This window comes from Chinchilla lanigera, unplaced genomic scaffold (assembly GCF_000276665.1).
Source record: "Chinchilla lanigera isolate Chin_1 unplaced genomic scaffold, ChiLan1.0 scaffold00005, whole genome shotgun sequence".
Lineage (NCBI taxonomy): Eukaryota > Metazoa > Chordata > Mammalia > Rodentia > Chinchillidae > Chinchilla > Chinchilla lanigera.
The window spans coordinates 19,572,976-19,585,325 of record NW_004955406.1 but is presented as its reverse complement, the minus strand read 5'-3'; the positions used below and the strand labels follow the sequence as shown (position 1 = coordinate 19,585,325).

At 34.9% G+C, this 12,350-nt stretch overlaps 1 protein-coding gene across 2 annotated transcripts in view; it reads left to right on the top strand.

Annotated features, from left to right (window-relative positions):
• The window catches only part of Acbd6 (acyl-CoA binding domain containing 6), a 177,168-nt gene that overhangs the window by 73,482 nt on the left and 91,336 nt on the right, over nucleotides 1-12,350 (top strand). The gene's annotated exons all lie outside the window — the stretch shown is intronic.

Below are 12,350 nucleotides of genomic sequence, written 5' to 3'. Positions count from 1 at the left end.
TGTGTGGCATGTATTCCCAGGGGTTTCTCTGTGTTGGAATGATTCACACACTTCTGCGGGCAGGCCTCCACAGCCAGCGTGTGGTGGGCTAATTGTGTCATTGCTTCTCTGTGCCATGATAGGTCTAGATCGGGTGGCGGTGGCTGGTGTGAAGGCCAGCGTGTGACAGCGTGCGCCACCGCACAGGTTCCCAGGGGCAAGGGGCCCACCTCCCAGGCGCCTGCAAGGCTGGGGGCCTGCCCAAAGGCTGGCACACCCTGCTGCACCGCTTCCTGGGCGCCGGGGGCCCACCTCCCGGGCACCTGCGCGGCTGGGGGCCAAAGTAAGCTTAATTTTCTAACAGTATCAATCACTTGTCTGTAAATAATAATTACACACAAATTAGATTGTGTGCTAATTTCCTTAAGAGCTTACAGACTAGTATTTTCAAAAATGAGATGCTGAGTAGTTTCTTTTGTAATGTCCTCTGTTGTGACTGATCACAGTAGCTCTACAGAACATGAAGTAAATGAAATGAACTGTAGCTGAAGTGAGAGCAAAAGTCTGGGTAAGAATATTTCTGAGATAGAGTCAAACTGTATTGAAAGAGCTAATCTCCCTCTTTTCTTCCATTCATGTCTTAAAGAAGTGACTGTTAGGTTTAATTCAATATTTAGATTCAGTACTTAGAATTTTAATAATAAGAAACAATGATAAAGAATAATATAGCTTTTTTATAGAGGTTAAATTCACCTCAATACACATTTATTAGTGAATCTATCATGAGACAAAACTTGTGAATATTTGTGCTCTTCACTTTTGAATAGTGTGTTCTTAATACTTTCAGCATTTTCGTGTAACTATGTTTTAGTAAAGATTGAGTGACATATGAATTTTCGGTATGGGTGAAACTAGTTAGACTTGACCTCACTTCATTAAATCATCCTTAATCACTTAAATAACTTATAATATCTCCCTCATTTCTGTATTCTAGAACATACTGCTAAGGTAAGAAACATGAATATGAGGGAGCCATCAGAAGCCTTCTACTTGTATTCTGTCAGATCATAGTGGAATGAAGCTAGAAATCAAAGGCAAAAGAAGTCACAGAAACTGTACAAATACATGGTAATTGATGGAAATAATTATTCCATTGATCATTCAAGGAAAAAGAAAGAAGAAATCAGGGAAGAAATTTTAAAATTCCTAGAATCAAATGACAGCAGCAGTACAATCTGTGGGACACCATGAAAGCAATTCTAAGAGGAAAGTTTATAGTTGTGTCTACATTAGAAAAACAGAGCAACCCCAAATAAATAACCTAATGATACTCTCAAGGTCCTAGAAAAACAAATGCAGTCCAAACCCAAAACTAATAAAAGGAAAGAAATTATAAAGATCAGGTAGAAATCAATGAAATTGAAACTAAAAAAAGTATAAAGGGTCAGTGAATAAAAGTTGGTTCTTTGAGAGGATAAACACAATTGGTAAACCCTTAGCCAATCTTACCAAAAGAAAGAGAAGATCTAGTATCAATAAAATTAGAAATAAAACAGGTGAAATTACAGACACCAATGAAGTCGAGCAGATTAGAAACTATTTTGAGAACCTACATTCCAATAAATTAAAGTCTAGAATAAATGAATAAATTTATAGCACATATGACTTACCAGATTGAACCAAGAAGATTGGTTGGTTCTTTGAGAGGATAAACACAATTGGTAAACCCTTAGCCAATCTTACCAAAAGAAAGAGAAGATCTAGTATCAATAAAATTAGAAATAAAACAGGTGAAATTACAGACACCAATGAAGTTGAGCAGATTAGAAACTATTTTGAGAACCTACATTCCAATAAATTAAAGTCTAGAATAAATGAATAAATTTATAGCACATATGACTTACCAAATTGAACCAAGAAGATATAAAAACACTGAACACTGAATAATAGGCGCCGGGTGTGGTGGCACATGTTTGCAATCCCAGCACTTGGGAGGCTGAGGCAGGAGGATTGTTGTGAGTTTGAGACCAGCCTGGGCTACAAACTGAGCTCAAGGCCAGTCTGAACTGCATAGAGAGACCCTGTCTCAAAAAGACCAAAAAAAAAAAAAAAAAAAAAAGAAGAAGAAAAAAAAGGCAATGAAATTGATATAGGAATAAAAACTCTTCCAACTAAAAAAAGCCCAGGGCCCAGTGGAATCACTGCTGAATCTTACCAGGACTTTAGAGAACTAATGCCAATACTCAAACTTCTGTATGTGAAAGGGAAAGAATGCTTCCAAACTCAGTCCATAAAGCCAGTATTACCCTGATATCAAAACTAGATAAGAACTAAACAACAGCAACAAAAAACTATAGGCCAATATCTTTGGTGAACATTTATGCAAAAATCCTCAGTAAGATACTTGCAAACAATTCAACAAATCATTAAAAAGATCATACATCATGACCAATTTGGCTTCATCTCAGGGATGCAAGGATTGTTCAACATATGTAAATCAATAAATGTCATACACCATCTCAGTAGAATTAAGGATAAAAATGGCATTAAATTTAAAAAGTCTTTGACAAAATCCAACCTTTTTAGGTATAGGTATAGAATAGGTATAGAAGAGCCTTACCTTAAAATGATAAAAGGCATTTATGACAAACTCACAGACAAAGTCATACTAAATGAGGAAAAGCTGAAAGCAGTCCCTCTAAAATCTGGACGGAGACCGTGGTGTCTATCTTCACCACTCCAGTTCAGTATAGTACTCAAAAGTTTACCCAGAGCAATCAGGCAAGGGAAAGAAAAGAGATATGAATAGGAAAGAAAGAATTCAAATTATCTCTATTTGCAGATGATATGATTCCATGTATAAAAGACCCAAAAAATTCCACCAAACAACTCTTAGAGCTAATAAGCAAATTCGGCAAAATGGCGGGACACAAAATTAGTACAATATAATCAGTAATGTTCCTGCACAGCAATAATGAACACATTGAAAAAGGAAATACTGGGGATCAGTCTAACCAAGGAGATGAAAGAGCTCTATGATGGAAACTGCTGACCTTTGAGGAGATTGAAGAGAATGTGGGAAAATGGAAAAATGTCTTGTTAAAATGGCCATATTAACAAAAGTGATCTATCAATTCAATGAAATTACTATTAAAATAACATTCTTCACTGAGATAGATCCATGTAACTAAAACTTACATACTACCAGAAGAGATTCAGAATAGCCAAAATAATTCTGGGCAAAAAGAGCAAAGCAGAAGGCATCACAACTTGGGGTTTCAAGTTGTACTACCAAGCTGTAGTTATACTACAAAGCTGTACTACAGTTTATACTATATAGTAACAAAAAACAGCATAGTACTAGCACAAAAATAGACATGTAAACCAATGTGATAGAAGACACAGAAACAACCCCGTGCATCTTCAGCCATCTGATTTTTGACATGCCAAAATCATATGCTGGAGAAAAGATAGCCTTGTTAACAAATGGTATGTGGAAAACTGGTCATCTACATGCAGAAGATTGATACTAGATCCATAATTTGCACTCTACACTAAAATCAGAATGCATCAGTCTTTGATATTAAAACAAACACTGAAACAGCTGGAAGATAACTTAGGGAAAACAATTGAAGCAATAGGCACAGGAAAAGACTTTCTGAATAGAATTCTAATAACAAAATAATATCAAGAATCAACACATGGGATTATATTAAATGTAAACACTTTGTACAGTAAAGGAAACAGTCAACAGAATGAAATGACAGCCTACAGAATGGGAAATAAAATTTGCCAGGTACTCTCCGATAGGAGGGTAATATCTAGAAGATATAAATAATTAAGAAAAAATTACTCCCCATACAAATGATCCAATCAAAAAATGGGCAAATGAACTGAATAGACACTTTTCAAAAGGAGAAGTACAGATGGCCAATAAGTGCATGAGAAAATATTCATCATGTTTAGCTATTTGGGAAATTCAAATTAGAACAACTCTGAGATTATATATTATCCCAGTCAAAATGGCTATCATCAAGGACACAAAAACAACAAATGCCGGCCAGGGTGCAGGGGAGAGGGAGCCCTTCTGCACTGTGGGTGGGAATGTAAACTAATACAACCACCGTGGTGTAGGGATTCTTCAAAAAACTAAAAGTAGAAATTCCATTTTACCAATCTGTATCCTTTTTAGGTGTAATCTCAAGTTAAAGCATCATACTGAAGTAACAGATACATTTAAAGTTGTGCTTTAACTGGTGTTAACTGCAAATTCTTGGCCAAATTATCTTCAGCTTAAGTAAAAGCAACAGTAGGTTTTAGCCTAGTTTTAGAAACATCAGCTGGAAAAAGTTAGATGAAAAGGAAAAGCTATTTTTATGGAATCATAGTTTTTGTAAAGGACATAAAACATTATGTTTTGTTTTGTTTTGTTTTGAGCACAGGGGATTGAACCACAGGGCCTTTGCACTGAGTTACATCCCCAGCTCTTCCCCACACACACACACACACACTTTTTGAGACAGAGAGGGGATCTCACTAAGTCACAAAACTGCCCAAGCTGGGCTCAAATTTGTGGTCCTCTTCAGCCTCCCAGTGTGCTGGGATTACAGGCATCCTTTACCATGGATTGTGAAGACCTGCCAAAATAATGTATTTTAAAGGTCTATTTTGGATACTTTCATATATAAACTCTAGATTGTTTCAATATTTGTAAAGATCAGAAAAATTAGTGCAGTATCTAATAAATCCATTTGGTTAGGCTTGGATTCCATTGTCAGGGTAGCTTTCCTGACTATAGTATGTATTGTAGATGAGTTGAGAGCCTATTTTAATTTTGATATAAATGTTATTGAACCAAGGGCCAGTGAGCTTGTTTCCTATCATTGTGGTTCTGATCTTTATTCTCACTGTGTCATATAAAGTGACATTAGAATATATGGGTACAGAACTCTATATTAATATCTTAGAGTCCCATCACCAATTTCTCATTCTGAAGCTAGTTAATTGTTCTGTAATATTATTATAATATAATATGAAGGAGTCTACTGTGAGTCTTAAGTACAAAAATTTATGGAGTCAGATCACTGACATTATATGACTACTGACACACAGGCATCCTAGAATAATCTGGCACAAAATAAGTTATTGTGTGATAAGCTTTTATTAATATCGTTACTCAGCATCAGGGAGTCCTCACAGGGGAAACCAAGATCAGATGTTAGGAGCTAAAATTCACAGGGCAGTCTGGTTATATAACTAGGTACAAATTGTGTGCTTTTGTGAAGGAAAATGGAAAACAAGGAAAGGAGTATCAATGCTATTAGATCTGTTTTTGGAACATAGAAGTAAGTGTAACATCTTACATAGTTACCTCTAATTTCAAGATCAACCATTTCTCATACTACAGGTAGGCAGAAAAAGCATTGTAATAAGCACGTGGCTTTACACAGAATCAAATGACTCAGAAATACCTATCCTGGCATACTTAAGAATTATCTCTATTAGTGACTTATGTACCTAGGTTTGATCAGGAAGTTGTTACATACATTGAGAAATTAGGGCAAGAATTAAAAATACAATAAATGAAGACTATACAGTACCCATCCCACCCTGTAATAAGATTTGGTCTTCCCTGTTATATTTTATATATAGTTTGAAACCTTGTAATCTATCAGAATTTTATTAATTCCACTTACACTGGACCTTCTCTAAGCAAGACCAGACTAGTATACAACTGAAATGATTGATGGGCTCTGGAATTGATTAGTTGCTCTGTGAGACAAATGAAGTACTTTGGCAGAAAATACCAAAGGTCATTCCTTGTGTCAGACATGAAAGCCTGTAGAATTTCAAAAAGATGCTTTCATCAATGACCTATAGTCTAGTTTTTAAACAATAGTGGATTTTGGAAATATTTTTAAAATATATTTTCATTGGTTGCTCTCTACTTTAACTACAAGTGGAATAATGTAAGTATAACAAACTAGAGCGAGAGTGATGGTTTTATGCTTTAATTTTGTGTCCCTGGTGAAAATAGGAACTAGAATGAAAGTAACATAGAAACCTGTCAATTGCACATAAATTGTACTCTAAAATTTTCTTGAAAAAGGTGTGGTTGGATAAAAAACTACAACATGCATGGTTTTTATTTTCATTTATAAAGTCAAACTGTATAAGAGTCTGCTTATTTATTTAGAGCTTTGCATTATTAGATAATAAACTGTTTTTAACAAATTTATTTAAAGACTGAAGCTTCAAGTATACATGTCAGAGTTGGGGATATAGCTCAATGGTACAGCACTGGCCTCTCAGGCTTTGAAGCCCCGAGTTTGATCCCCAGCACTACCAAAAAAAAAAAAAAAGGGTACTACGTATTTTGTTTTAAAAACTAGATGTTTGGGTTTGTGTGCTTTAAACAGGCTGTCATTCTGAGACACCTCTGCCCCAATGCCAGCATTGCCCTGAGCACCAAGAGCTTCCCGCTGAGTGTTTGGCTGGTAGTATCCTTCCCTGTTTCACTGTGTCGCCTTTGATCAACACTGTGTCAACACTTTGGTGATAGGTGATAAATTGGATGACATGTGTCTTGTTACATTCTGGTTATTCTTTGAGGGCTACACAAATGTGTTGAGGCAAGTGGGCAACTCCCCCTTAGGATCTGACTGTTCAGAATGAACTTGAGTTATGGATTTATTCAGCCTGCAGAACCTCAGCTGGCATAAATAATTGAGAAAGCAAAGGTTTGTCTGTGGTGCATGCCTCAGGGACTCCTGGCTCCTTTCCTGCTCTCTACCTCCCTTTCTTATGAAAATGATCCCAGTTGCACTTCTAGATAATAACACACCAAGCAATTAAAAGCCATGGGTGGCTGGAGAGAGGAGAAAAGGTTTAGTTAATGAGCTTTTCCTCTTCCAGTGCCCATGAGAGCCTCAGGAATGACGAGGCGATTAAAGCAAAGAGATAATTATAGATTATGTGAAAATGGGTCCCTTGGGACACTCAGGTCTTGACATAAACAGTAACTGTTGTAAAAATCACCTGGCTCTCATATTCAGCCTTTTCTAATGTGCTTCATTTAGCTCCTCTGTGTTCAGTGTCATGGTGCCAACCAAGCATGTAGGTAAATCCACCTGTTTGCAGATCAGCAGCTCATCAACCAGAACCATCATCCATCTAGTCTTATCCTTCTCTTACTCATTTTTTCCTCTTTATTTTTCCCACTTTATTCTCTCTTGCTAGCCCTTCTACTCTTTCCCTTCTCTTTTATATCTTTATGTGTATGTAGGGCCTGTGAAATGCTAGGCACTTAGACTTGTTTACAAAGTTTGATGTGTGTGTAAATATAAAGATAAATGTGGTTATGAGGATATATCCATTATAGAAAGGGAGTCAGTATGTGTGTAAATAATATGAACAAAGCCCCTTACCATCTCATCTCTTACCCCTTTGTTAACTCTGCTCCAATCCTGTTGCCTTGTTTCTCTTTGAAAGTGTAATTAGTAGTTAGACTAATTGACACTATTATATCAGGGTATGAGAAATGACATCCACTTATAACATATGCTAAATTCTTACGACAATAATATGATAATGAACCTACATCGATCGCTTAGTCTATGCTAGTAATCATACTGTTATATGTGTTATTTTGCTTAATCTTCAGAATGGCCCTATTAAATGTAGATGTTAGTAATACTTCTGTTTTGCAGATGAGGAAACTGAGGTTCAGAGAGATTAAGTTACTTGCCTACAGTCACGTGGTTAATACTCTGCTTTTAATTACTATGCCATACTGACTCCTAAAATGTTTGAGCAATCACTATAATTTCTAATTAATGAAATTGAAGTTGATAGTTGTTACTATATCAATATGCTGAATATTTTCCATTAGATTTTTTTAAGTTCCTTTTCCATTTAGTATTCTTAAAAATATGCTTCACTGGTAGAATTAGAGATTCTAGTGTTTCACTTATCATTATACTGATGATGATATTTCCTTTGAATTGTTTTATTGATTTTAGAGTTACCTTAATGATTGAAAATATAACTCAGCTCTGTAGAAGCCTATTAGCAAAGAGAGTCTGTGGAATCTTTGGATGTGGCCACTGATTTTCCAGGGATTGATCAGAATTGAATTTCTTTCCTTTTGTTTGTTTCTTTTTTCTTTTAGGCATTTAAAGCATTTTCAGTCAGCTTTGTTTAGGGTTAAGCAGGTTTTAAGAAGTGAAAATGCATTTTTAGTAATGATAATCTTTATAAAATCATGGTTAAATAACTTACCTAATGTAACTCATTGTCTGTAAGAGTCATTTGTGGCATTTGGTTTTCTTTTGTCAATGCTTGTTTGAAAGAATGTGAGAAAAATGTGTAAAATTGTAAGTAATTTTGTTTGAGGGCAATCTTATCACCCCCTTTATTCTCAGAAGTGAGATTGATGGGTTACATGGTGATTTTGTTTTAATTTTTTGAGGAACTCCCCATACTTTTTCAAAACTACAAGGGTTCTGTTTTTTGCTAACACTTGTTACCATTTTTCTTTATTATAATAACGAGTCTGACAGGCATGAAGTGATATCTCTTTGTGGCTTTAATTTAGATTTTCTTGATGATTAGGGATTTTGAGCATTTTTAATGTATATATTTACCATTCATATCTCTTCTTTAGAGAAATGTCCAGATCCTTTGCCATTTTTAAAATCAGGCTATTTATTTTCTTGCTATTGAGTTGTACAGATTCTTCTGAGCCCGTCATATAAACATATTTTTAATTTTTTTGAGGTAGATGGAATTGTGAAATGGATTCTATGTGGCTTGCCATGTAACATGCTTGAAATATTCTTTTGATAGGAAAATGAAACCAGTATAAAAGAAAATGGTTCAAATAGCATTTTAAGGAATGGGCAAGGTGTCTAGTCTGCATGTGATTGAATAAAAGATAATGAAACACCACTTCTCTTTTCCATAAGATTGTGTTCTTAGAGATGGACATGGTAGTTCCAGCACTTTGGAGGCTGAAGCAGGAGGATCACTGCAAGTTCAAGGTCAGCCTGCACTACAAAGTGAGACCCTGTCTCAGAAAGGGGCATGGGTCTGGGGATCTAGCTCAGCAGCACAATTGCCTACCTGGCAAGTGCAAGGTCCTGAGTTCAGTTCCCAGCACAAAAAAAAAGTAGGTCATGTCCTTATATTCCAAAAAATTTCAGAGAAAGTGAGTGCTTTTTCCTTTGTATATGTGTATTTTTGTTCAAGTTCAAAAAATGTAAAGTAATGTAAAGAGACTACCTACTGAATGTGGGGCAACCTTGAGGGTAGTATCACAGATGTAACTCAGACTCACTCATAGAGAATGAATATGACAATTTTCAGACGTACAGTCAACAAGAGAAGAAGGTAACTGAGTGAGAATCATAAGAGGAAGGGAAAGAGATAAAAGGGCACTAACGTTTATTAAGGCTCTAAAATATTATATGGTGCGTGGGTTCATTTCACATGTTGTTTCATTTAAGGTAAATATGGCCATAAAGAGAAAGATTACCTTGGAAGACTGTACTGAACTATTAACTTGGAAATGTAGCAGGAAAGAGAGTTTGATTTGTGCATTGTATATAATTTTGTTGGCAAGAAAGATGTAGAAAGCTGTTATTCCAAACATTTCTCCGTTTTGGCCACTAGGTGGTGACATTGTATAAAGACAGCTTGGTTGCTGGCAGTCAAAATTTAGTGTGGTAGTAGATACATATATTTAACAACTAAGACCAAGAATATCCCTTATTTTTTATATTGGTCTCTCAACTTTGTAGTACATTTGTAGTGATTTTAGTAAACTTTTTATATTTAAGTTGTGTAACCTACCTTGAAGTATTTTATAAATACCTCTGCCTGATGATAAACTGTGCCTATCAATGATAAACTATATATGATAAACAGGTAAAAAAATCCCCCCTGAAAATTTCACATACCACAGCAAAAAAAAATTTATATAGATGATGTATCTAAGAAACATTGAAAATATATTAAGTAAAATAAAAATGTACATGTTTGTAATGTGTTTACTGTTTTACTGCTTAAGGCATAGATATATGTGCATATGTGAAAGTTGAGCTAAGGAGGAAAGACAATTCAGAAGTTCCTCTCATCTATGAATAATCATTGCACTTTACTGGATATGGATAACCTACCTCCCTTGTGTCTTCTTACATTCTCTTCTGAATCTCACTACCAACTCTCCATATTTTCAAAATCAAAACAAGTGATGAGGGCTGGGGATTTAGCTCAGCAGCAAAGCGCCTGCCTGGCAAGCGCAAGGTCGTGAGTTCGGTTCCTGGCACCGGAGAAAAACAAAACAAAAAAAAGAAATAAAAAAAAAAAAAAGTGATGAGTAGTGTATTTTTTGTTATGGCTAAAATAGCATAGTTCTCTCTCACACATTTCAAGTTGTTGCTTCTCAGTTAGCAGGATCTGTGTTACTGGGTTGGAAGAAAATAGGTCTTCATTATTCCCAAGTTGGAACTCTAAATGCAGCTCTCATAGAAATAGTATTTTTGGTGGTAGTTAAATAAAGTTAAAGTGGTATCATCCACAGCCATAATTTTAAAAATCAGACCTCTCTTTTCTAGGGTTTTGGGCTCAGTTTTCCATATTTACAAGAGTAAATGATCTGGAAATACATTTTCACTAATGCAAAATGGAATTTTCAAACTAAACATGAGTTCTTCCTTAAAACCTACCTTATTTTCTCCATCTAGAAGTGATATACAATTGTATATTCTAGAAGTTCTCTTACAGTCTTTTTTAAGGATCAAGTTCTATGTTATGTTAATATTATGTGAATTTTATCATCCCAACTATACTTGTTTTTATGTTAAAGGTAAACTTTCTTTTTTAGCTTTATATCTGTTATTGACAGAATCTTATGGAGTGCCTTGTATATAGTAGGTGCTTAATAAAATATATCAGCTGTTTGAGGAAGGCTTTAAATGGTTAATACCAAGTAATATTTTAAGAAAATTAGCTATGACTGAAAATTACTTTTAATACGTAAGTTTTATACATAAGTTGTTTAATTGGCTATTATGGTAGAAGAATTCCTGTGACCAATTGTTTGATTTCTGATAAATGGGTGTTATGGCCTTCCATGTTATAAAGCAATACTAGTTTTATTTTAGAACTCAGAACACATTCTTTCATACCTACCCATAAAATTTAGTGCACATATCACTTAGTTTCATTGTTATGGTCCAGATTACTGATTTTTTTTGAGTCACTGATCCTGTTGAGAATCTAATTAAAACTATTTAAACCCCAGAAAAATGCACATATATTACCCAAACCCCAGAAAAATGCACATATATTACAAAGATGATTCTTTATACTGTTTTAGAGAGTTCATAAACCTTGTATTAGGAACTTTTGCTTTAGATTCTGGGATAGATTGCAGCTGCCTAGTCAAGAAGCAGCATGATGTAATAGAAAAATGTACTATATGTAAAATCAGTTGATCTGAGTTCTAGCTGTTTTGTATCCTTAATAAATATGATGTCACATGGAAGGTCATTTAACCTCTTCTTGCCTATATAGTTGTTGGATTAAAGATTAAACAAATTAGCACTAAAGTTATAGTTAGAATAGTACTGAGTACATAGTATACTTCCCAACTTGTGTGTCTAGTTTTAATTCTACTGTCTTATAAAGGATTTTTAAATTTCATAATAGTGCCTTTTGTCTAATTATCTTTCCTTTAAGAAAATTATATGTTTATATATTTTTCATATATATTTCTGTATAGTTTTTTAATCTTTTTTTTTTTTTTTTTTTGAGACAGGGTTTCACTATGTAGTTCAGGCTAGCCTTGAACTCACTTTATAGCCCAGGCTGAACTCGAATTTGCAGCAATCCTCCTGCCTCATCCTCCCAAATGCTGGGATTATACGCATGTACCACCATGCCCAGTCTGTATACATATTTTTTGAAACTTGAGTAACAATCAGTTTGTTCTGTTAACTTACATGGCAAGTTGTAAGCTGTGTCCTAATATTTTGGTATCTCAGTGCAGACAGTAGTAGATGATGTACCATCTTACTGCAATGCTGTAATTGAAAATCCCAAGTCAGAGGAAGTTATATCTGTGAGTGTATAAAAATAACTGGAGAAAGGGCAGTCAAAACATCTACTTCAAGATGTTATATTGTTGTATTCATGAAGCTTATTAAAGCAAATGAAATTTTCCCTTATAATTACACTTGCTAAGAACTTTGATCTTTTTGGCAGTTGGATATATTATATCTACTGGAAGTCTATTATTCTTTATGTAAATATTTTTTACAAAAGCAGGATTCTGTTAATGTCTATGTCAGCACCAAACAGGTTGTGAT